Source organism: Eriocheir sinensis, unplaced genomic scaffold (genome assembly GCF_024679095.1).
Source record: "Eriocheir sinensis breed Jianghai 21 unplaced genomic scaffold, ASM2467909v1 Scaffold495, whole genome shotgun sequence".
NCBI lineage: Eukaryota > Metazoa > Arthropoda > Malacostraca > Decapoda > Varunidae > Eriocheir > Eriocheir sinensis.
This window is the reverse complement of record NW_026111826.1, coordinates 237,689-260,602: the sequence shown is the minus strand read 5'-3', so window position 1 is coordinate 260,602 and position 22,914 is coordinate 237,689. Positions and strand designations below refer to the sequence as shown.

General features: G+C 42.1%; 1 protein-coding gene across 50 annotated transcripts in view; it reads left to right on the top strand.

Moving 5' to 3' along the window:
• The window catches only part of LOC126992604 (rRNA/tRNA 2'-O-methyltransferase fibrillarin-like protein 1), a 117,188-nt gene that overhangs the window by 32,269 nt on the left and 62,005 nt on the right, over positions 1–22,914 (top strand). For 35 of the 50 annotated variants that reach the window (XR_007746728.1, XR_007746724.1, XR_007746727.1 and 32 more), the window contains one exon: positions 5,169–5,285. The exons of 8 other annotated variants lie outside the window; for them this stretch is intronic. The gene's annotated coding sequence lies outside the window, so the exon portion shown is untranslated. Of the gene's footprint in view, positions 1–5,168; positions 5,286–16,675; positions 16,754–17,147; positions 17,201–21,014; positions 21,132–22,914 lie in introns of all 50 variants that reach the window. 7 more of the 50 variants (XR_007746710.1, XR_007746713.1, XR_007746709.1 and 4 more) reach the window with 3 other exon arrangements.

The following is a 22,914-nucleotide window of genomic DNA, read 5'->3' as shown; positions in this document are numbered from 1 at the left end:
GACTTTCATAGGAGTTTGGGGCATCTCCTTGGGTAGTTTTATGACCCTGGAGGTAGTGTGACCCTTCCTCTGTACCATGAACCTAAAGAAACACACATTTGTCAAGACTTTCATAGGAGTTTGGGGGATCTCCTTGGGTAGTTTATGACCCTGGTGGTAGTGTGACCCTTCCTCTGTACCATGAAGCTAAAGAAACACACATTTGTCAAGACTTCGAGCTTGTATGGGGTGGTACACAGGTGCCTTGAATGGACTCGCCCTAAAAACACTAGTAGGAAAAGCACCTCATGAAAGTGACACACAACTATATGGAAGTCTCAGGAGCATAACACACACACACACACACACACACACACTTTGAATATGTATGTATCTGGGTGGGTGAGTGAGTGTATATGTGTGTGTGTGTGTGTGTTTGGAATATCATACTCCATTTCTTCCCATCCCATCCCTTCCCATGCCTTCCTTTCCATCCCTTCCCTTCCTATCCCTTCTCTTCCCCTTCCATCCCTTCCCCTTCCTAACCTTTCTCTTCCCTTAACTTCCCTTCCCTTCCCTTCCCTTCCCTTCCCTCCCCTCCCCTTCCCTAACCCTCTCTTCCCTTCCCATCCCATCCCTTCTCTTCCCTTCCCATCCCTTCTCTTCCCTTCCCCTCCTTCTCATCCCTTCCCAGCCCTTCCCTTCCCTTCCCATCCCTTACCTTCTCATCCCATCCCATCCAATCCTTTCCCTTCCTTTCCCTTCCTTTCCCAACCCTTCCCTTTCCATCCCTTCCTTTTCCTTCCCATTCCTTCCCTACCCTTCCCTTCCCATCCCTTCCCATCCCTTCTCTTCCCTTCCCATCCTTCTCTTCCCTTCCCATCCCTTCCCTTCCCTTCCAATCCCTTACCTTCTCATCCCATCCCATCCAATCCTTTCCCTTCCCATCCTTCCATTCCATCCCTTCCCTTCCCTTCCATTCCCATCCCTTCCTGTCCCTTCTCTTCCCTTCCATTCCATTCTATTCCTATCTATTCCATCATATTCAATAAATCTTTAACAGCTGGAAAAGTTCCGTCAGATTGGAAACTTGCAAATGTCACACCAATTTTCAAAAAGGGGACAAGTCTCATCCAGGAAACTATCGACCAATTAGCCTGACATCGATTGTTTGTAAGTTAATGGAGACTATCATTCGCGACAATATGGTGAAATTTTTCGAAGAAAATAATATGATAAATAATTCGCAACATGGCTTCCGTAGTAAACGTTCGTGTTTAACTAACTTACTTGATTTTTTCATTATATTTTGAGGTGTTCAATGAAAGCAGATCAGTAGATATCATATATCTGGATTTTCAAAAGGCATTTGATAAGGTCCCCCACCAACGATTGCTCAGCAAACTATTGGCGCACGGTATCTCGGGTAACATTCACAATTGGCTTGTGGACTGGCTCTCTGAGCGGAAACAGAGAGTAGTTCTAAATGGTGTTACATCTAACTGGCTCGACGTCAGAAGCGGCATACCTCAAGGATCAGTGCTTGGCCCCATGCTCTGCTTAATTTATGTTAATGATATCGATGATGGGCTCACTTGCAAAGTATCAAAATTTGCTGATGACACAAAAATTGCTAGTAAAGTAACTGCGACACTCGACGAAGAAGCATAACAATCAGATTGAGATCGACTTGCACGTTGGGCCAGTCAATGGCAAATTAAATTTAACGTTGAGAAATGTAAAGTGTTGCACATCGGAAAAAATAACAATCGCGTTCGGTACGTAATGAATGGCCAACAACTTTCTGCAGTAAGTAAAGAAAAGGATCTTGGAATCACTATATCAAGCGATTTAAAGCCCGGTCAGCATTGTTCAGAGGTAGTTAAAACTGCAAACAAATTGGTTGGCTTCATCGGACGAGTCTTTAATAATAAATCGGAAAAAGTAATATTAAAACTGTATAATTCGTTGGTTCGACCCCGTCTAGAGTACTGTGTACAGTTTTGGTCTCCCTACTACAGAAAAGACATAGAAAAGTTGGAACGGGTCCAACGAAGAGTAACAAAGATGATTCCTAGGTTGAGAAATTTGTCATATGAACAAAGGCTTAAAGAAGTAAATTTATTCAGCCTATCAAAACGAAGAATGCGAGGTGATCTAATAGAAGTGTTTAAAATGTTCAAAGGATTCAGTGATATTAATGCGGAAGATTACTTTACAATTGATCGATCAAATAGAACAAGAAGAAATCACAATTTGAAGATAAGTGGTAAAAGATTCTCGTCGCACGAAGCTAAACACTTCTTCTTCAATCGAGTTGTTAATGTTTGGAACTCTCTACCTTGTGATGTCGTTGATAGTACAACAGTTACGGACTTCAAGAATAGATTAGACAAGTGTTTTGAATCCAACCAGCAACTAAGATATTACTCATTGTCGTAATAACGTTAAGTTCTTTCGAATACTGGTGTCCTTGTCCGCTTTTATTGCCCGGTTAGTGGTAGCAGTAATGGTAGTTCTTTCCTCTTTCCTACATAAATTCCATGCAGTTTTTCCATGCTGCATGGTTCTTTTTCCTTTCCTGCCAGCTTTGGCTGGAGGGATGGGGGGGTGGGGAGGAGCCTTCGCCTTTGCTGTCCTTCATCTTCCACCTTTGATTAGATAGTTAGTGTAGCTTGTCACAAACAACCTCGTAAGGACCAGCAGGTCTGCTGTTGTTTGTTCTTCCTTTGTGTTCCTTTGTGTTCCTATAATTCCTTCCCCTTCTGTCTCTCTCCGGCATATGACCACAGATGTTGCGCCAACTAAATGAAATTTTCCAACTTTTTTATCCTAGACCATCGGGTGTTATTCTAGAGGTCTGCTCATGGTACCGTAAGGGCCGGAATTGACCTATTTTGTCTGTCAATTTTTATCTTGCTCTCACAGGAGGTTATGTTAAAATCTAAGTTATCCAAGGTTAGGATAACTTAGTGCTGACCGGGCATTGTTTTTGTTAATGTTTCCGATATTTTTCAGCCCTTGAATATATAAATAAGTGTGAAGTGATGATACTTGGGTGTTTTTTCTGGAATAACACCCACTTGTTTAGGATATATAGGCAGGATAGGCCTCTCACCACACTGCCGTTGATGTCACTGGCGGGAGAGGTGGCTACGGTCATCTCCATACTCCCCGCCTCTTAAAATATTGTCTTGGGGTGCAACACAGTATATATTTGTTTTATTTCATTGTGGTAGTAGAGCGCACGGCAGGTACGGTTAACCCGGTAGCTGTGGGGATCATGTTTCTTAACTTGGTAGCAGCGATGGGTCAAATTTGTGTCTTTACCGTGTAGCAGCGACGGGCCAAATTTGTGTCTTTACCGTGTAGCAGCGACGGGCCAAATTTGTGGCTTTACCATGTAGCAGTGACGGGCCAAATTTGTGTCTTTACCATGTAGCAGCGACGGGCCAAATTTGTGTCTTTACCGTGTAGCAGTGACGGGCCAAATTTGTGTCTTTACCGTGTAGCAGTGACGGGCCAAATTTGTGGCTTTATCATGTAGCAGCGACGGGCCAAATTTGTGGCTTTATCGTGTAGCAGCGATGGGCCAAATTTGTGCCATGATATAAACCCCCCAAAATAGATGATACATAATCTGATCACAAATGCTTTATATATAATATGAAATGGTTTGTGTGAGGGGAGATTTTTTTCTATTTTTCTTGCTTGGAGGGACCATTAAGAAACATGATCCCTGCTGCTTCCACCACTAGGTTAAAGGCCCTTCCTCTAAGCGAAAAATGAGAAAAAAATCATCACTCACACAAACCACTTCATAATATCAATTCATTTGTGATCAGTTTATTCATCATCCATTTATTTATTTTTTTTTTTTTACGTCTTGACCTATTGCGCCGGTAGGCTTCTTCCCGGTGGATCCTAATGGTCGGTGGTGGGGTTTATATCCTTCTTAATATATCAAGTTACATATCATGGCAAGAATTTGGCCCGTCGCTGGTACACTGTAAAGCCACAAATTTGGGCCCTTGTTGCTACCGGGTTAAGTTAGGTCTTGTTAGGATAGCTCAGCAAGTTTGGGCAGGTTAGGATAGCTTAGATTTAATTCTCTAAATATATGGTCTTGGGGGGGGACACACCTGGAGATACATTTCTGTTTATATTGTGTTTTGATAGTGGCTTGCTAAGACTAGATTAGGTTCATTAAAGTTTGGTTAGGTTAGGATAGCTTAGATTTAATTCTCAAAATATATGGTCTTGGGGGGGACACACCTGGAGATACATTTCTGTTTATATTGTGTTTTGATAGTGGCTTGCTAAGGCTAGATTAGTTTCATTAAAGTTTGGTTAGGTTAGGATGACTTAGATTTAATTCTCTTTATATATAGTCTGGGATGACACATTGAAGCATATGTTTTTACTTTTTGCATATTTGGCGTCAGAACACAGGCTGGGGAAGGAGACGGTGGCTGAGTGGTTAGCGTGCCGGTCCTGCGTTCGCCGCATCATGGATGAGGAGGGTTTGAATCCACTGCTGCCACAGGCTACTTGTCCTGAAGACCACCACCATCATCCTGGACTGTATGGGACTGTCCAAGGGAAAGCAAGATGGGGCCGCTATAAACACTTGCCGGCTTGGGCCCACCACCAGGCCCAGCCAAGGGAGTAAGGAAAAAAAATATGGCTAGGTTTGAATAAGTTTTAGGTTAGAATAGCTTAGTATTAAATTATCTTGTAACTATTATTATTGTCAATATTATCATTCCTATTACGTGTAATATTATCCAGCTTGTAAGGGACTGTATGCATATACAAATACACTGTATTGCCAAAAAACAAGGGGAATTAACTATTTTAATGATAAATATAAGTGAATCTCGTTATTGAGGACCAGGAGACAGATTTTGTGTTGGAAGTCAGTAAATATAAGAGGCTGAGTACAACTGTCTGGCAATGTTGGCACTGCCTCAAAGTATAGGCCTGGCTGTATGTATAGACTTATGAGGGGAGAGAGAGAGAGAGGGAGGGTAGAGGAAGAAAAGTATGTAAAAAAACAAATATGAGAGAGAGAGTATCAATTAATTATCTTAATTATACAGCCCTTGATAGAGAGAGAGATTTTATAATATATTATCCCATGCTGTCTTTCCCAGTACAAGACTTTGAGAGTGGACACATATTTGCAGGTTGGTGTAGCAGTGCTGGGAGGTGCCATAACACAGGGCACTCCTCACCTCAACAACAGTCTCTTCACCGACAAGTAATTCTTCACCAACAAGCTTTTCAGCAGCTTGGAGAAATAGGTAAGCTTTCTCTACTCACTTCCTGCCCTGCCTTCATTACCCCCGCCAGAAGCCCCCAAAGGGTGAACCCGTTATATTGAGCTGTAAAATGTTCAGCAGCTCACTTAGTAACCAAATGTGTTGTAAAATGTTCACTACCTCCCCTTGCTTAGAGGGAAAGGCCTTTTAACCCGGTAGCAGCAGGGATCATGTTTCTTAATGGTCCCCCCAAGCGAGAAAAATGAGAAAAAATCACCCCTCACACAAACCATTTCATAATACATATCAAAGCATTTGTGATCAGTTTACACATCATCTATTTTGGGGGGTTTAAATCATGGCACAAATTTGGCCCGTTGCTGCTACACGGTAAAGCCACAAATCACGGTAAAGCCACAAATTTGGCCCGTTGCTGCTACACGGTAAAGCCACAAATTTGGCCTGTCGCTGCTACACGGTAAAGCCACAAATTTGTCCCATTGCTGCTACACGGTAAAGCCACAAATTTGGCCCGTTGCTGCTACACGGTAAAGCCACAAATTTGGCCCGTCTCTGCTACCGGGTAAGAAACATGATCCCCGCAGGGTTAAGCATAGGATGCATGATATATGTTTCCCAAAGTGCTTACTACACACTGGATACATATTATGCATGCAAGATTGGTTTTGCTTTATAATATAGTTAGATTAATTTGATTTATTTATTCAGCCCTTGACAGAGAGGAAAGTAATATTTCTTATTGTACAAGGGACTTACCACAGACATGTCGCCAACCTGATTTTGTATAAGTTTAAACCCAGGAATAAGTCACCTCCAATCCTGGCATCAAAGTTCCTTAAGCCCCTAACTCACTCACCGGTGCTAATGCAGGAGTCAAGTCATCATTATACAGTAAATATTGGTGTGAAAAACACTCCTAATATTGGCCGCATCATGTTTAGAAATACATATTAAAAGGAAGCCTAGCCAGCAGGGAGGGAGGAGGAGGCTCACTACAGGGTATGGTCTCAAAAGCTAACAGGCTATATTTTCACATGCAAGGGTAGATATATATTTTCTGCTTACTTTTGCCTTATTTTACAGCCTTTGACAGAGAGGAAAGTAATACACATAAACTGATCACAAATGCTTTGATATATAATATGAAATGGTTTGTGTGAGGGTGATTTTTCTCATTTTCTTGCTTGAGGGACCATTAAGAAACATGATCCCTGCCACCACCGGGTTAAGTTAAAGTTTTCTAAAGAAAGAATTGCTACATTACATTTGTAAGTCACTGACACAACAAAAACACGTCCTCACACTCACCACCATCACTTTGTTGATGCGTCATGGACAGCGATATTAGGTAGGGTTAGATACACGGGAGCCAAGGTTCAGAGGAGCTGCTTCGTGCAGACTCCTATGTTCTTATGTCACTGGACGAGGTGGAAGGATGCTTGGGTGCCATAGTAGCAGTGTGTGTATTCCAGAGAAATGTTCCACTCACAGTGCTGGCTAGCTTCAGACTGAGGAGAAAGACAGCGTCTCCGCCATAGCAGGGCACGATAACAGAAAACCTTATTCCCGATAACCGATAACTGATAATGAAAAACCTTAACAACACCCTGCGCCGTATCCGAGATCGCCACGCGCGCTAAATTTCAAATGTCGCTATTGAATATGACAAGCTTTCAGCCATAAACTCAACATAATCATCATGTATTATATATGAAAACATGCAGAATTAAATGGTACACATAAAGAAACTCACTACGGCCAGGCCAAAACAACACCCAGCACTGTATCCGAGATCGCCACGCGCTAAATTTCAAATGTCGCTATTGAATATGACAAGCTTTCAGCCATAAACTCAACATAATCATCATGTATTATATATGAAAACATGCAGAATTACATGGTGCACATAAAGAAACTCACTACGGCCGGGCCAAAACAGCGCCCTCTGCTGTGTCCGAGATCGCCGCGCGCTAAATTTCAAATGTCGCTATTGAATATAACAAGCTTTCAGCCATAAACTCAACATAATCATCATGTATTATATATGAAAACATGCAGAATTAAATGGTGCACATAAAGAAACTCATTACGGCCGGGCCAAAACAGCGCCCTGCGCCGTATCCGAGATCGCCACGCGCGCCAAATTTCAAATGTCGCTATTGAATATAACAAGCTTTCAGCCATAAACTCAGCATAATCATCATGTATTATATATGAAAACATGCAGAATTAAATGGTACACATAAAGAAACTCACTACGGCCGGGCCAAAACAACACCCCGCACCGTATCCGAGATCGCCATTCGCGCTAAATTTCAAATGTCGCTATTGAATATAACAAGGTTTCAGCCATAAACTCAACATAATCATCATGTATTATATATGAAAACATGCAGAATTACATGGTGCACATAAAGAAATTCACTACGGCCGGGCCAAAACAGTGCCCTGCGCCGTATCCGAGATCGCCACGCTCGCCAAATTTCAAATGTCGCTATTGAATATAACAAGCTTTCAGCCATAAACTCAGCATAATCATCATTTTTATATATGAAAACATGCAGAATTAAATGGTGCACATAAAGAAACTCACTACGGCCAGGCCCAAACAACACCACGCACCGTATCCGAGATCGCCGCGAGTGCCAAATTTCAAATGTCGCTATTGAATATAACAAGCTTTCAGCCATAAACTCAACATAATCATCATGTATTATATATGAAAACATGCAGAATTACATGGTGCACATAAAGAAACTCACTACGGCCGGGCCAAAACAGCGCCCTCTGCTGTGTCCGAGATCGCCGCGCGCGCTAAATTTCAAATGTCGCTATTGAATATAACAAGCTTTCAGCCATAAACTCAACATAATCATCATGTATTATATATGAAAACATGCAGAATTAAATGGTGCACATAAAGAAACTCACTACGGCCGGGCCAAAACAGCGCCCTGCGCCGTATCCGAGATCGCCACGCGCGCCAAATTTCAAATGTCGCTATTGAATATAACAAGCTTTCAGCCATAAACTCAGCATAATCATCATGTATTATATATGAAAACATGCAGAATTAAATGGTACACATAAAGAAACTCACTGCGGCCGGGCCAAAACAACGCCCAGCACCGTATCCGAGATCGCCATTCGCGCTAAATTTCAAATGTCGCTATTGAATATAACAAGGTTTCAGCCATAAACTCAACATAATCATCATGTATTATATATGAAAACATGCAGAATTACATGGTGCACATAAAGAAATTCACTACGGCCGGGCCAAACAGTGCCTGCGCCGTATCCGAGATCGCCACGCTGCCAAATTTCAAATGTCGCTATTGAATATGACAAGCTTTCAGCCATAAACTCAACATAATTATCATTTTTATATATGAAAACATGCAGAATTAAATGGTGCACATAAAGAAACTCACTACGGCCAGGCCAAAACAACACCTCGCACCGTATCCGAGATCGCCGCGTGTGCCAAATTTCAAATGTCGCTATTGAATATAACAAGGTTTCAGCCATAAACTCAACATAATCATCATGTATTATATATGAAAACATGCAGAATTACATGGTGCACATAAAGAAACTCACTACGGCCGGGCCAAAACAGCGCCCTCTGCTGTGTCCGAGATCGCCGCGCGCGCTAAATTTCAAATGTCGCTATTGAATATAACAAGCTTTCAGCCATAAACTCAACATAATCATCATGTATTATATATGAAAACATGCAGAATTAAATGGTGCACATAAAGAAACTCACTACGGCCAAGCCGAAACAGCGCCCTGTGCCGTATCCGAGATCGCCGCACGCGCCAAATTTCAAATGTCGCTATTGAATATAACAAGCTTTCAGCCATAAACTCAACATAATCATCATGTATTATATATGAAAACATGCAGAATTAAATGGTGCACATAAAGAAACTCACTACGGCCGGGCCAAAACAGCGCCCTGCGCCGTATCCGAGATCGCCACGCGCGCCAAATTTCAAATGTCGCTATTGAATATAACAAGCTTTCAGCCATAAACTCAACATAATCATCATGTATTATATATGAAAACATGCAGAATTACATGGTGCACATAAAGAAACTCACTACGGCCGGGCCAAAACAGCGCCCTCTGCTGTATCCGAGATCGCCGCGCGCGCTAAATTTCAAATGTCGCTATTGAATATAACAAGCTTTCAGCCATAAACTCAACATAATCATCATGTATTATATATGAAAACATGCAGAATTAAATGGTGCACATAAAGAAACTCACTACGGCCGGGCCAAAACAGCGCCCTGCGCCGTATCCGAGATCGCCACGCTCGCAAAATTTCAAATGTCGCTATTGAATATAACAAGCTTTCAGCCATAAACTCAGCATAATCATCATGTATTATATATGAAAACATGCAGAATTAAATGGTACACATAAAGAAACTCACTACGGCCGGCCAAAACAACACGCCCTCACCGTATCCGAGATCGCCATTCGCTTAAATTTCAAATGTCGCTATTGAATATAACAAGGTTTCAGCCATAAACTCAACATAATCATCATGTATTATATATGAAAACATGCAGAATTACATGGTGCACATAAAGAAATTCACTACGGCCGGGCCAAAACAGTGCCCTGCGCCGTATCCGAGATCGCCACGCTCGCCAAATTTCAAATGTCGCTATTGAATATAACAAGCTTTCAGCCATAAACTCAGCATAATCATCATGTTTATATATGAAAACATGCAGAATTAAATGGTGCACATAAAGAAACTCACTACGGCCAGGCCAAAACAACACCTCGCACCGTATCCGAGATCGCCATTCGCGCTAAATTTCAAATGTCGCTATTGAATATAACAAGGTTTCAGCCATAAACTCAACATAATCATCATGTATTATATATGAAAACATGCAGAATTACATGGTGCACATAAAGAAACTCACTACGGCCGGGCCAAAACAGCGCCCTCTGCTGTGTCCGAGATCGCCGCGCGCTAAATTTCAAATGTCGCTATTGAATATAACAAGCTTTCAGCCATAAACTCAACATAATCATCATGTATTATATATGAAAACATGCAGAATTAAATGGTGCACATAAAGAAACTCACTACGGCCGGGCCAAAACAGCGCCCCGCGCCGTATCCGAGATCGCCGCGCGCGCCAAATTTCAAATGTCGCTATTGAATATAACAAGCTTTCAGCCATAAACTCAACATAATCATCATGTATTATATATGAAAACATGCAGAATTAAATGGTGCACATAAAGAAACTCACTACGGCCGGGCCAAAACAGCGCCCTGCACCGTATCCGAGATCGCCTCGCGCTAAATTTCAAATGTCGCTATTGAATATAACAAGCTTTCAGCCATAAACTCAACATAATCATCATGTATTATATATGAAAACATGCAGAATTACATGGTGCACATAAAGAAACTCACTACGGCCGGGCCAAAACAGCGCCCACAGCAGTATCCGAGATCGCCACTCGCGCTAAATTTCAAATGTCGCTATTGAATATAACAAGCTTTCAGCCATAAACTCAACATAATCATCATGTATTATATATGAAAACATGCAGAATTAAATGGTGCACATAAAGAAACTCACTACGGCCGGGCCAAAACAGCGCCCTGCGCCGTATCCGAGATCGCCACGCGCGCCAAATTTCAAATGTCGCTATTGAATATAACAAGCTTTCAGCCATAAACTCAGCATAATCATCATGTATTATATATGAAAACATGCAGAATTAAATGGTACACATAAAGAAACTCACTACGGCCGGGCCAAAACAACGCCCCGCACCGTATCCGAGATCGCCATTCGCGCTAAATTTCAAATGTCGCTATTGAATATAACAAGGTTTCAGCCATAAACTCAACATAATCATCATGTATTATATATGAAAACATGCAGAATTACATGGTGCACATAAAGAAATTCACTACGGCCGGGCCAAAACAGTGCCCTGCGCCGTATCCGAGATCGCCACGCTCGTCAAATTTCAAATGTCGCTATTGAATATAACAAGCTTTCAGCCATAAACTCAGCATAATCATCATTTTTATATATGAAAACATGCAGAATTAAATGGTGCACATAAAGAAACTCACTACGGCCAGGCCAAAACAACACCTCGCACCGTATCCGAGATCGCCTCTAGCGCCAAATTTCAAATGTCGCTATTGAATATAACAAGGTTTCAGCCATAAACTCAACATAATCATCATGTATTATATATGAAAACATGCAGAATTACATGGTGCACATAAAGAAACTCACTACGGCCGGGCCAAAACAGCGCCCTGGTCAGTATCCGAGATCGCCGCGCGCTAAATTTCAAATGTCGCTATTGAATATAACAAGCTTTCAGCCATAAACTCAACATAATCATCATGTATTATATATGAAAACATGCAGAATTAAATGGTGCACATAAAGAAACTCACTACGGCCGGGCCAAAACAGCGCCCTGCGCCGTATCCGAGATCGCCATTCGCGCTAAATTTCAAATGTCGCTATTGAATATAACAAGCTTTCAGCCATAAACTCAGCATAATTATCATTTTTATATATGAAAACATGCAGAATTAAATGGTGCACATAAAGAAACTCACTACGGCCAGGCCAAAACAACACCTCGCACCGTATCCGAGATCGCCGCGTGTGCCAAATTTCAAATGTCGCTATTGAATATAACAAGGTTTCAGCCATAAACTCAACATAATCATCATGTATTATATATGAAAACATGCAGAATTACATGGTGCACATAAAGAAACTCACTACGGCCGGGCCAAAACAGCGCCCTCTGCTGTGTCCGAGATCGCCGCGCGCTAAATTTCAAATGTCGCTATTGAATATAACAAGCTTTCAGCCATAAACTCAACATAATCATCATGTATTATATATGAAAACATGCAGAATTACATGGGGCACATAAAGAAACTCACTACGGCCGGGCCAAAACAGCGCCCTCTGCTGTGTCCGAGATCGCCGCGCTTAAATTTCAAATGTCGCTATTGAATATAACAAGCTTTCAGCCATAAACTCAACATAATCATCATGTATTATATATGAAAACATGCAGAATTAAATGGTGCACATAAAGAAACTCACTCCGGCCGGGCCAAAACAGCTCCCTGCGCCGTATCCGAGATCGCCACGCGCGCCAAATTTCAAATGTCGCTATTGAATATAACAAGCTTTCAGCCATAAACTCAGCATAATCATCATGTATTATATATGAAAACATGCAGAATTAAATGGTACACATAAAGAAACTCACTGCGGCCGGGCCAAAACAACGCCCCGCACCGTATCCGAGATCGCCATTCGCGCTAAATTTCAAATGTCGCTATTGAATATAACAAGGTTTCAGCCATAAACTCAACATAATCATCATGTATTATATATGAAAACATGCAGAATTACATGGTGCACATAAAGTAATTCACTACGGCCGGGCCAAAACAGTGCCCTGCGCCGTATCCGAGATCGCCACGCTCGTCAAATTTCAAATGTCGCTATTGAATATAACAAGCTTTCAGCCATAAACTCAGCATAATTATCATTTTTATATATGAAAACATGCAGAATTAAATGGTGCACATAAAGAAACTCACTACGGCCAGGCCAAAACAACACCTCGCACCGTATCCGAGATCGCCGCGTGTGCCAAATTTCAAATGTCGCTATTGAATATAACAAGGTTTCAGCCATAAACTCAACATAATCATCATGTATTATATATGAAAACATGCAGAATTACATGGTGCACATAAAGAAACTCACTACGGCCGGGCCAAAACAGCGCCCTCTGCTGTGTCCGAGATCGCCGCGCTAAATTTCAAATGTCGCTATTGAATATAACAAGCTTTCAGCCATAAACTCAACATAATCATCATGTATTATATATGAAAACATGCAGAATTAAATGGTGCACATAAAGAAACTCACTACGGCCGGGCCAAAACAGCGCCCTGCGCCGTATCCGAGATCGCCACGCGCCAAATTTCAAATGTTGCTATTGAATATAACAAGCTTTCAGCCATAAACTCAGCATAATCATCATGTATTATATATGAAAACATGCAGAATTAAATGGTACACATAAAGAAACTCACTACGGCCGGGCCAAAACAACACCCCGCACCGTATCCGAGATCGCCATTCGCGCTAAATTTCAAATGTCGCTATTGAATATAACAAGGTTTCAGCCATAAACTCAACATAATCATCATGTATTATATATGAAAACATGCAGAATTACATGGTGCACATAAAGAAATTCACTACGGCCGGGCCAAAACAGTGCCCTGCGCCGTATCCGAGATCGCCACGCTCGCCAAATTTCAAATGTCGCTATTGAATATAACAAGCTTTCAGCCATAAACTCAGCATAATCATCATTTTTATATATGAAAACATGCAGAATTAAATGGTGCACATAAAGAAACTCACTACGGCCAGGCCAAAACAACACCTCGCACCGTATCCGAGATCGCCGCGTGTGCCAAATTTCAAATGTCGCTATCGAATATAACAAGCTTTCAGCCATAAACTCAACATAATCATCATGTATTATATATGAAAACATGCAGAATTACATGGTGCACATAAAGAAACTCACTACGGCCGTGCCAAAACAGCGCCCTCTGCTGTGTCCGAGATTGCCGCGCGCGCTAAATTTCAAATGTCGCTATTGAATATAACAAGCTTTCAGCCATAAACTCAACATAATCATCATGTAAGTCTAGGTGAGTAGGGTAGTAGTAGCCTAGTATAGTAAAATCACTGAGAGCTGATGCCTACATATATATATATATATATATATAACAACACCCCGCACTGTAGTGGGTATTGGGTATATCACACACACACACACACACACACACACACACACACACGTCAATATGGTCACTGGGCACAGCATGGTGAGCTCTCTTCCTCTCCTTGCCAGCCTCACTGGTTATTTGTTTTCCTGAGACAGATTTATTTACGATAATGACCATTTTTTAGTAAGTATTAAACTGTTTGCATGGAGAAAATAAGGAGAAAGAAAAGGTGTGAAATATGCACTTTAAATTTGGTATTGGCCAGCAGCCTCATCAGTGGCTGTCAGCCAGTGAGGAACAGGGAAAACTGACACGCTCTCCCTGTGGAAGGTGCTTCTCCTCAGCCAATCCATTTTAGTAAGACTGGGAATGAGGAGGCGCAACAGAGGTGAGCGGGGGAGGACAGGTCGACTGGTGTTCAGTAAAATTGTAAGATACGAATACCCTACGACGTGACGTGTTATATTAAGTGTTAGCAGTACTACATTATCAGCTGTAATTGCAGGAAGGTGGGTGGTGAGTTATGCGCATAGCTGGGCGTTATCGCGATACTTTATCGCTGATAACAAAATCGGGTTGTCGGCCATCCGCTGCTTATTTAAATATATATCGGTATCTTCGTTATTTTTGTAACCAAACTAGTGATAATCGCTACTTTTTTTCTGCCTCAGAAAAAAAACAAAACGTTGTCTCCTCCCTACTCGCATGCGTGGCCCGGGTGCCCGGTATTTTATGAAAAAACTTGGGGGTATGAATTATCTTTGGCGAAGAGATTTCGTACTTAGATCATCAACATTAAAATACTAGGTTATTTTTTTATGTTAGACTCAAAAATCAATACATCAAAGAGAAAAATCATTTAGCTTTGCCCCAAAATGATTATTCACTGCCTCAAATTTGATATTCCATATTCGTTTGTGAGCATGCCATGATATTGAAGGCACCCGGTGTTGTGTTATTTGGTGTCCCATCGTCAAAAGCTGGCGCTTGTGTTAACAAACACTGGTCTCTCGTGAACTGCGCATGTTCAGACCAGTAAGCATAGACCTGTACAGTATCACAAAGCTTTTTAACACATTAAGACCAGTTGCTGGAAGGCTGAATCAGACATACAGTACAACCATCCTCGCTGTTTCTAGAACGACACTGTACATATAAATACAACTCGTACAGAGTGTCGATCTAGAAACATCGGGGATGGTGGTAGTGGTACTGTATGTCTGATTCAGCCTTCCAGCAACTCTAAATTACGGTTAAAAAGCTTTGTGAGACTGTTCAGGTCTACGCTTGCTGGTCTGAGCATGTGCAGTTCACGAGAGACCAGTGTTTGACGGTGGGGACGCCAAATAACACAACACCGGTTCAGGCGTTTCTAGTATTACCGTCCATATGCACGTGTCAACGTGTGGTTTTCAGATTTTGTAAGTTTTTAAAAATACAGATAATGAAAATATGAATTCATCTATGTTTTTTATTTGAAATATCAATATAGTATCGTTTTCGCCTATCGGACTTGTCGCTAGATAGTATCGGAATTGTGGATTAATATCGGGTGTCGGTTATCGCCTATATTTGTGTTTCCAGTTAATGAATATCGGTTATCACTGATAAGGTTTTCCATTATCAGTTATCGGTTATCGGGAATAAGGTTTTCTGTTATCGTGCCCTGCTATGGTTATGCGAGCCAGGGTGGGCACCTGCTGGAGGCTAGGTGGGCGCGGGGTGGATAGGTTTAGTAGGGTTGAGTAAACGTGAGAATTACAATAACATTAATCCTCATGATTCCCTGGTAGCACGTATATAATTTGTTTAATATTATTAGGTAGTATTAATGGTTTATATGGATCATGTGTCCCTCGTTCAGTAAAAATAGTAGTTGCTAATAGGCGCACCTAACACAACCAAAATATGGGGTACACACTTGGCGCAGGGACTGTTTTGGGGTGTCATTGAAGGTAACAGGCTCAAGAGTGGCCTGTCCAGATATTTTGTTTTTTATTTATTGATGATCCACGAGACATCCTAGAGTTAAATCAAAGTATGTGGTTATCTTTGTATTCATTCCTACACACTCTGGTAATATCTCTGTGGGGTCTGATTCACTTATTAGAGTGAAATTCTATTGTGAAAAACAGCCACAAATTCGTGTCACTGGTGAAAATGAAACTGATAATTTAAATTTTGCCACCATGAAATATATACAAATAGATAAATTTGAGTGACTTCACCTGCTTTGCACAGTAAAAATATGCTATTTCAGGCATCTGACACCCTCAAAAAGGCGTGCGCACTCCTCTGGCCTAGGAGCTTCAGCCTGGACATTGTGGTTAGGTCATTACATACTCAAATCAGGACTAGGTTTTGGGAGACAGGTCAGGTCATTTTGTAGACTTGTGATACTGGGCTAGACTGCACTGGGTACACCACACGCTGGAGTTGCACCCAGTTTATAATGATATCATTTTGGAGCAGTGAGTGATGGGCTTTTTTTTTACTGTAAAAATAAAAAGTATGTTGATGTTTACACAGTTAATTGACACCAAACTTGATTTGCAGACACTACCAAACGAAGAAGAGGAGGAGGAGGAGGAGGAGGACTGGGAAGAAGACGAGGAACACAGGAGGAACCCATTGGTGAGTGTTAATTTATTTTTTCTAAAATGGTTAACGAGCAGTCAAGGAATTTTGATAATAAGGAGGGAAAGTTTGCAGCCAGGAACACCTTGGTACTGCAAACACAAACACACACACACACACACACACACATCAACTGGAATGTTTTCAAGGTGCCTTAATACCACAATGTTGTTTTAAATTTGTAAGTTTGGGCAGGAAAATGTTTAAAACTATGACCCTGTGTCTTGGGAAGGTTCTGACCCCGACCCCTGAAGTGACCCTCTGGTGGTAGTGGCTGTGTGGAAGGAAGGAAGGAAGGAAGGAAGGGTTCAAAGTTGAAAGGAATTTATATTTATATGTAAAATGTATCTTAAGGTTTACTCAGAGCAATGACTCCTTACTTGAATTACAGAGAGAACAAGAAGAAGAAGAAGAAGAAGAAGAGGAGGACACAGGAATTCCTTGGTAAGTGTTAATTTATTTTCCTCTATTTCTTTTCCATTTATCAATATTTTCCTTGCTTCTTTGTTTTCCTGTCTTCATTTTCTTTCTGTAATGGATTGTTCTGAGGAAGGAAGGAAGGAGGGAGGGAGGGAGAGGAAAGGAAGGAAGGAAGGAAGGAAGGAAGGAGCAATGGGAAGGGAAAGAAGGGAGGAAGGAAGGAGGGAGGGAGGGATGAAGGAAGGAAGGGAAAGAATGGAAGGAAGGAGGGAGAGAAAGAAGGAATGAAGGAGGGAAGGAAGGAAGGAAAAAGATAGGAAGGAAAGGGAAGGAGAGAAGGAAGGAACAGAGAGAGAAAAGAACAAGTGAATAACAGAAAGAACAGTAATAAAGGAAGGAAGGAAGGGAGGGAGGGAAGGAAGGAAGCTCAGTAAGAATGTATCAGTTTGTAAGAACACAAACATGGGATCAATTTTTTTTTACTAAACACAGAAATAGCAATTAAAAGGTCAAGGAGAGGTCAGGGGAGAGAGGTCACCTTCCTGCCTTCCTTCACTATGTATGTATGTATGTAGGAGGGAAGGAAGGAAGGAAGGAAAGAGGAAGGAGGGAGAGGAATGAGGGAGGAAAGGATGGAATGAAGGAAGGAGGAAAGGACTTAAGGCGTGAGGGAGGGAAGGAAGGCTGGATTGAAGGAAAGAAGGAGGGAAAGAGGGAGAGAAAAGGAAAGGAAGTAATGGAGGAAAGGATGGAATGAAGGAAGGGAGGCAAGGACTAAAGGAGGGAGGGAGGGAAGGAAGGAGGGATTGAAGGAAAGAAGGAGGGAAAGAGGGAGAGAAAAGGAAAGGAAGGAATGGAGGAAAGGATGGAATGAAGGAAGGGAGGCAAGGACTAAAGGAGGGAGGGAGGGAAGGAAGGAGGGATTGAAGGAAAGAAGGAGGGAAAGAGGAAGAGAAAAGGAAAGGATGGAATGAAGGAAGGGAGGCAAGGAATAAAGGAGGGAGGGAGGGGAAGGAAGGAAGGAAGGAGGGAGGGAAAGAGGGAGAGAAAATGAATGTAGGACTATCTTGTGCGTCAGTCAGTTGTTGGCAATGTCCGCCATTTCTTTCCCACATTCAAGATTGGTTACTCCAAGGAAAAAAATCCAAGACGCGTCCGACACAGGCGTAAGTGACCACAAGGTGTCGTATTTGCCGACACTTTACGGTCAATGTTACGCGCCCATGACCCAGCCCAGCCTGAGACAGCCTTGGTGTGGGCAGACCACCGCCCGTGTTCAGTCATTGCATGTGGCCACTGAAATGAACCCAGTCAGAGTGGGGTACACCGTCCACCAATTGAATCCCATGTCCGCCATACCCGAGAAATGTCCTCCGCAGTGCCCCCAAAAGTGAAGGTTTTTATATAGCAGTGCGGTGTAATACTACTAACAGAGCTTTTCATGGGTGGTTTTCCTGTTCCAGGTGCAGAAGTCTTGTGAAACTGTCAGCAGGGTCACATTAAACTCTAGCAGATGAACCTGACTCAGTAAAGGTGGTATATCACTCATCAGGCAACAACAACATGACAAAATAATAATAGGCCGAAGTGATAGCGTACTGGACCCACATTCGTCGCGTGATGGACGACGCGGGTTCGAATCCTCACGCTACCACGCTGTGTGGGGCCGGGAAGATGTGCCGTGGGCTCAACCCCCCCAAGCGACTCCCCCTGACCAGGGAGGGAGGGGATACAATTACTTCAAATTACATTGAATACATATGAAGTTGTTTTAATATGAATACAAATACCTTCTTGTCATAATTGGGTTTAGCAGTGTTGTAAAGTTATCTAAGATCAGGGAGGGAATACAAGTGTTGTGGATTACAATACCAATACAGTACTTCAAATTACAGTGAATAGAAATACTGTTTTGATATGAATGAATACACCTTCTTGGCATAACAGCAGTGTTGTAAAGATGTACAAGGTAGTGTAGCTCATAACCCTGTACTCAACACAGTGCTAACAAGAAGGCTGTTTTGATATGAATGAATACACCTTCTTGGCATAACAGCAGCAGTGTTGTAAAGATGTACAAGAGCTCATAACCCTGTACTCAACACAGTGCTAACAAGTCCCCCGGGAGGCTGTGTGGACTTGTAATGCCTGCTATTACAGATGATAGATTTTGAAGTGTTCCTCAGATAATTATTTGCACAATACAAATACTTTTCCCTTGTATTCCTATCACAATGAGAATGCTTTGATTTCTATCAATAGTTATACCAATACAAACACACCCAAATATGGTATTCCAGTGTATTTGAATAGGAATGGGGGTGGAGGCGGCCTTGGCCCTGAACTGTCAAGCCGCTCAAGTGTCATTTCCCTCATTGTTAAGGTGGTGGTCAGCTGTCAGGTGCTTGTCAGGGCAGGCTCGTCAGGTCACCTGCTGTGTGGAGCGATGACTCGTGTTCAGGTGAGGCCACTCACTGGCAGCACTGTTGATGAAGACCCGTCACAGCCGAGGCATTCATGTGCAGGGAAACAGTTCACAGGGAGAGAGAAACACTGCTGTACAAGATGTTAATTAAAAGTGGGAATACTACTATGAGCTATGTTAGTACAGTAGAGCCCCATTTAGCGTGAGAATTAGGTGGATGAACGCGGTCGCGCTAACTAAATTTGCGCTAATTGAATAAAGTAACCAATATGAAAAAAAGTTATTTGGTGCACACGTGGGTCTGACTTTTGGGTTTGATAATTACTCAAAATACGCAGTCATCAGTTATGCGGTTCACGCTAATTGATCTCGCGCTAAGTGGGGCTCTACTGTAGTTATGTTAGTGCAGTATTGGTATACAAGAATACCATAGTACTAGTGTTTGTTAGATAAACATGCAGGAAGCAAAGAAATATCGCTGAATTAGCGCCGGGATGAGCTTACAAAATATCCAAGTTGGTGTTTGTTTGCATTTAGTGTGTGGGAAAATATACCAGTAGAGTACTTGCAAAACCTCCATCCATGGCTATGATCTGCCCATGAAAACCTTCTCTGTGGCCTTGGGAAAAACATGTAATGACACATTGAAGGAGATGGAGAGATGGTACCTTATTTCAATGTGCTAAAATGGTACCATGAAGGCAGCCTGCACACACACACACACACAATGTCTGGGGCCCTCACATGCATGGACTTCATCTCATATAATCTTGTGGGCCTGTACTTCAGTTGCTTGCACTATAATCCATGTAATTTCCTCTAAAATCTATGTAATTTCCTTTAAAATCCATGTCTTTGCCATTCCCAAACTGGGGCCCATAAAGCAGACTGAAGGAGCCCATAGTTCAAGGTTAGTTTAAGTCTTGAACTAACCTTAACCTACGGCGCCCTTCATTGTGCTATATGGTCCCCAGTTTGGGAACCAGTGGATAGAAGGATAGATAGATAAAGGGTGATAGATAGTTATAAATAGATAGTTTTTGTGTGTTTGCAGGGGTCACTGTTCCTTAATGGCACAGAGGAAGGGTCACACCGCCACCAGGCTCTTAAAACTACCCCTGGAAATGCACTAAATTCCTAGAAAAAGTGTGTCAGATATGTGTTTTTTGGCTTCACGGCACAGACCTATGGTCATACTACCACCTCCAGTGTCTTAAAACTATCCTTGGAAATGAACCTAAAATCCCTTGAAAGCCTTGTCAAATGTTTTCTTTATGTAAAAAAACAAATATGAGAGAGAGAGTATCAATTAATTATCTTATACAGCCCTTGATAGAGAGAGAGATTTTATAATATATTATCCCATGCCGTCTTTCCCGGTACAAGACTTTGAGAGTGGACACATATTTGCAGGTTGGTGTAGCAGTGCCGGGAGGTGCCATAACACAGGGCACTCCTCACCTCAACAACAGTCTCTTCACCGACAAGTAATTCTTCGCCAACAAGCTTTTCAGCAGCTTGGAGAAATAGGTAAGCTTTCTCTACTCACTTCCTGCCCTGCCTTCATTACCCCCGCCAGAAGCCCCCAAAGGGTGAACCCGTTATATTGAGCTGTAAAATGTTCAGCAGCTCACTTAGTAACCCAGTGTGTTGTAAAATGTTCAGTACATCCCCTTGCTTAGAGGGAAAGGCCTTTTAACCCAGTGGTGGTGGTAGCAGCGGGGATCGTGTTTCTTAATGGTCCCTCTAAGCGAGAAAAATGAGAAAAAATCACCCCTCACACAAGCCATTTCATAATACATATCAAAGCATTTGTGATCAGTTTACACATCATCTATTTTGGGGGGTTTAAATCATGGCACAAATTTGGCCCGTTGCTACACGGTAAAGCCACAAATTTGGCCCGTTGCTGCTACACGGTAAAGCCACAAATTTGGCCTGTCGCTGCTACACGGTAAAGCCACAAATTTGTCCCATTGCTGCTACACGGTAAAGCCACAAATTTGTTCCATTGCTGCTACACGGTAAAGCCACAAATTTGTTCCATTGCTGCTACACGGTAAAGCCACAAATTTGTTCCATTGCTGCTACACGGTAAAGCCACAAATTTGGCCCGTCGCTGCTACCGGGTAAGAAACATGATCCCCGCAGCTACCGTGTTAAGCATAGGATGCATGATATATGTTTGCCAAAGTGCTTACTACACACTGGATACATATTATGCATGCAAAATTGGTTTTGCTTTATAATATAGTTAGATTAATTTGATTTATTTATTCAGCCCTTGACAGAGAGGAAAGTAATATTTCTTATTGTACAAGGGACTTACCACAGACATGTCGCCAACCTGATTTTGTATAAGTTTAAACCCAGGAATAAGTCACCTCCAATCCTGGCATCAAAGTTCCTTAAGCCCCTAACTCACTCACCGGTGCTAATGCAGGAGTCAAGTCATCATTATACAGTAAATATTGGTGTGAAAAAGACTCCTGATACTGGCCGCATCATGTGTGGAAATACATATTAAAAGGAAGCCTAGCCAGCAGGGAGGGAGGAGGAGGCTCACTACATGGTTTGGTCTCAAAAGCTAACAGGCTATATTTTCACCTGCAAGGGTAGATATATATTTTTCTGCTTACTTTTTGCCTTATTTTACAGCCTTTGACAGAGAGGAAAGTAATACACATAAACTGATCACAAATGCTTTGATATATAATATGAAATGGTTTGTGTGAGGGGTGATTTTTTCTCATTTTTCTTGCTTGGAGGGACCATTAAGAAACATGATCCCTGCCACCACCGGGTTAAGTTAAAGTTTTCTAAAGAAAGAATTGCTACATTACATTTGTAAGTCACTGACACAACAAAAACACGTCCTCACACTCACCACCATCACTTTGTTGATGCGTCATGGACAGCGATATTAGGTAGGGTTAGATACACGGGAGCCAAGGTTCAGAGGAGCTGCCTCTTGCAGACTCCTATGTTCTTATGTCACTGGACGAGGTGGAAGGATGCTTGGGTGCCATAGTAGGGGTCAAAATGCAGTGTGTGTATTCCAGAGAAACGTTCCACTCACAGTGCTGGCTAGCTTCAGACTGAGGAGAAAGACAGCGTCTCCGCCATAGCAGGGCACGATAACAGAAAACCTTATTCCCGATAACCGATAACTGATAATGAAAACCTTAACAACACCCTGCGCCGTATCCGAGATCGCCACGCTCGCCAAATTTCAAATGTCGCTATTGAATATAACAAGCTTTCAGCCATAAACTCAGCATAATCATCATTTTTATATATGAAAACATGCAGA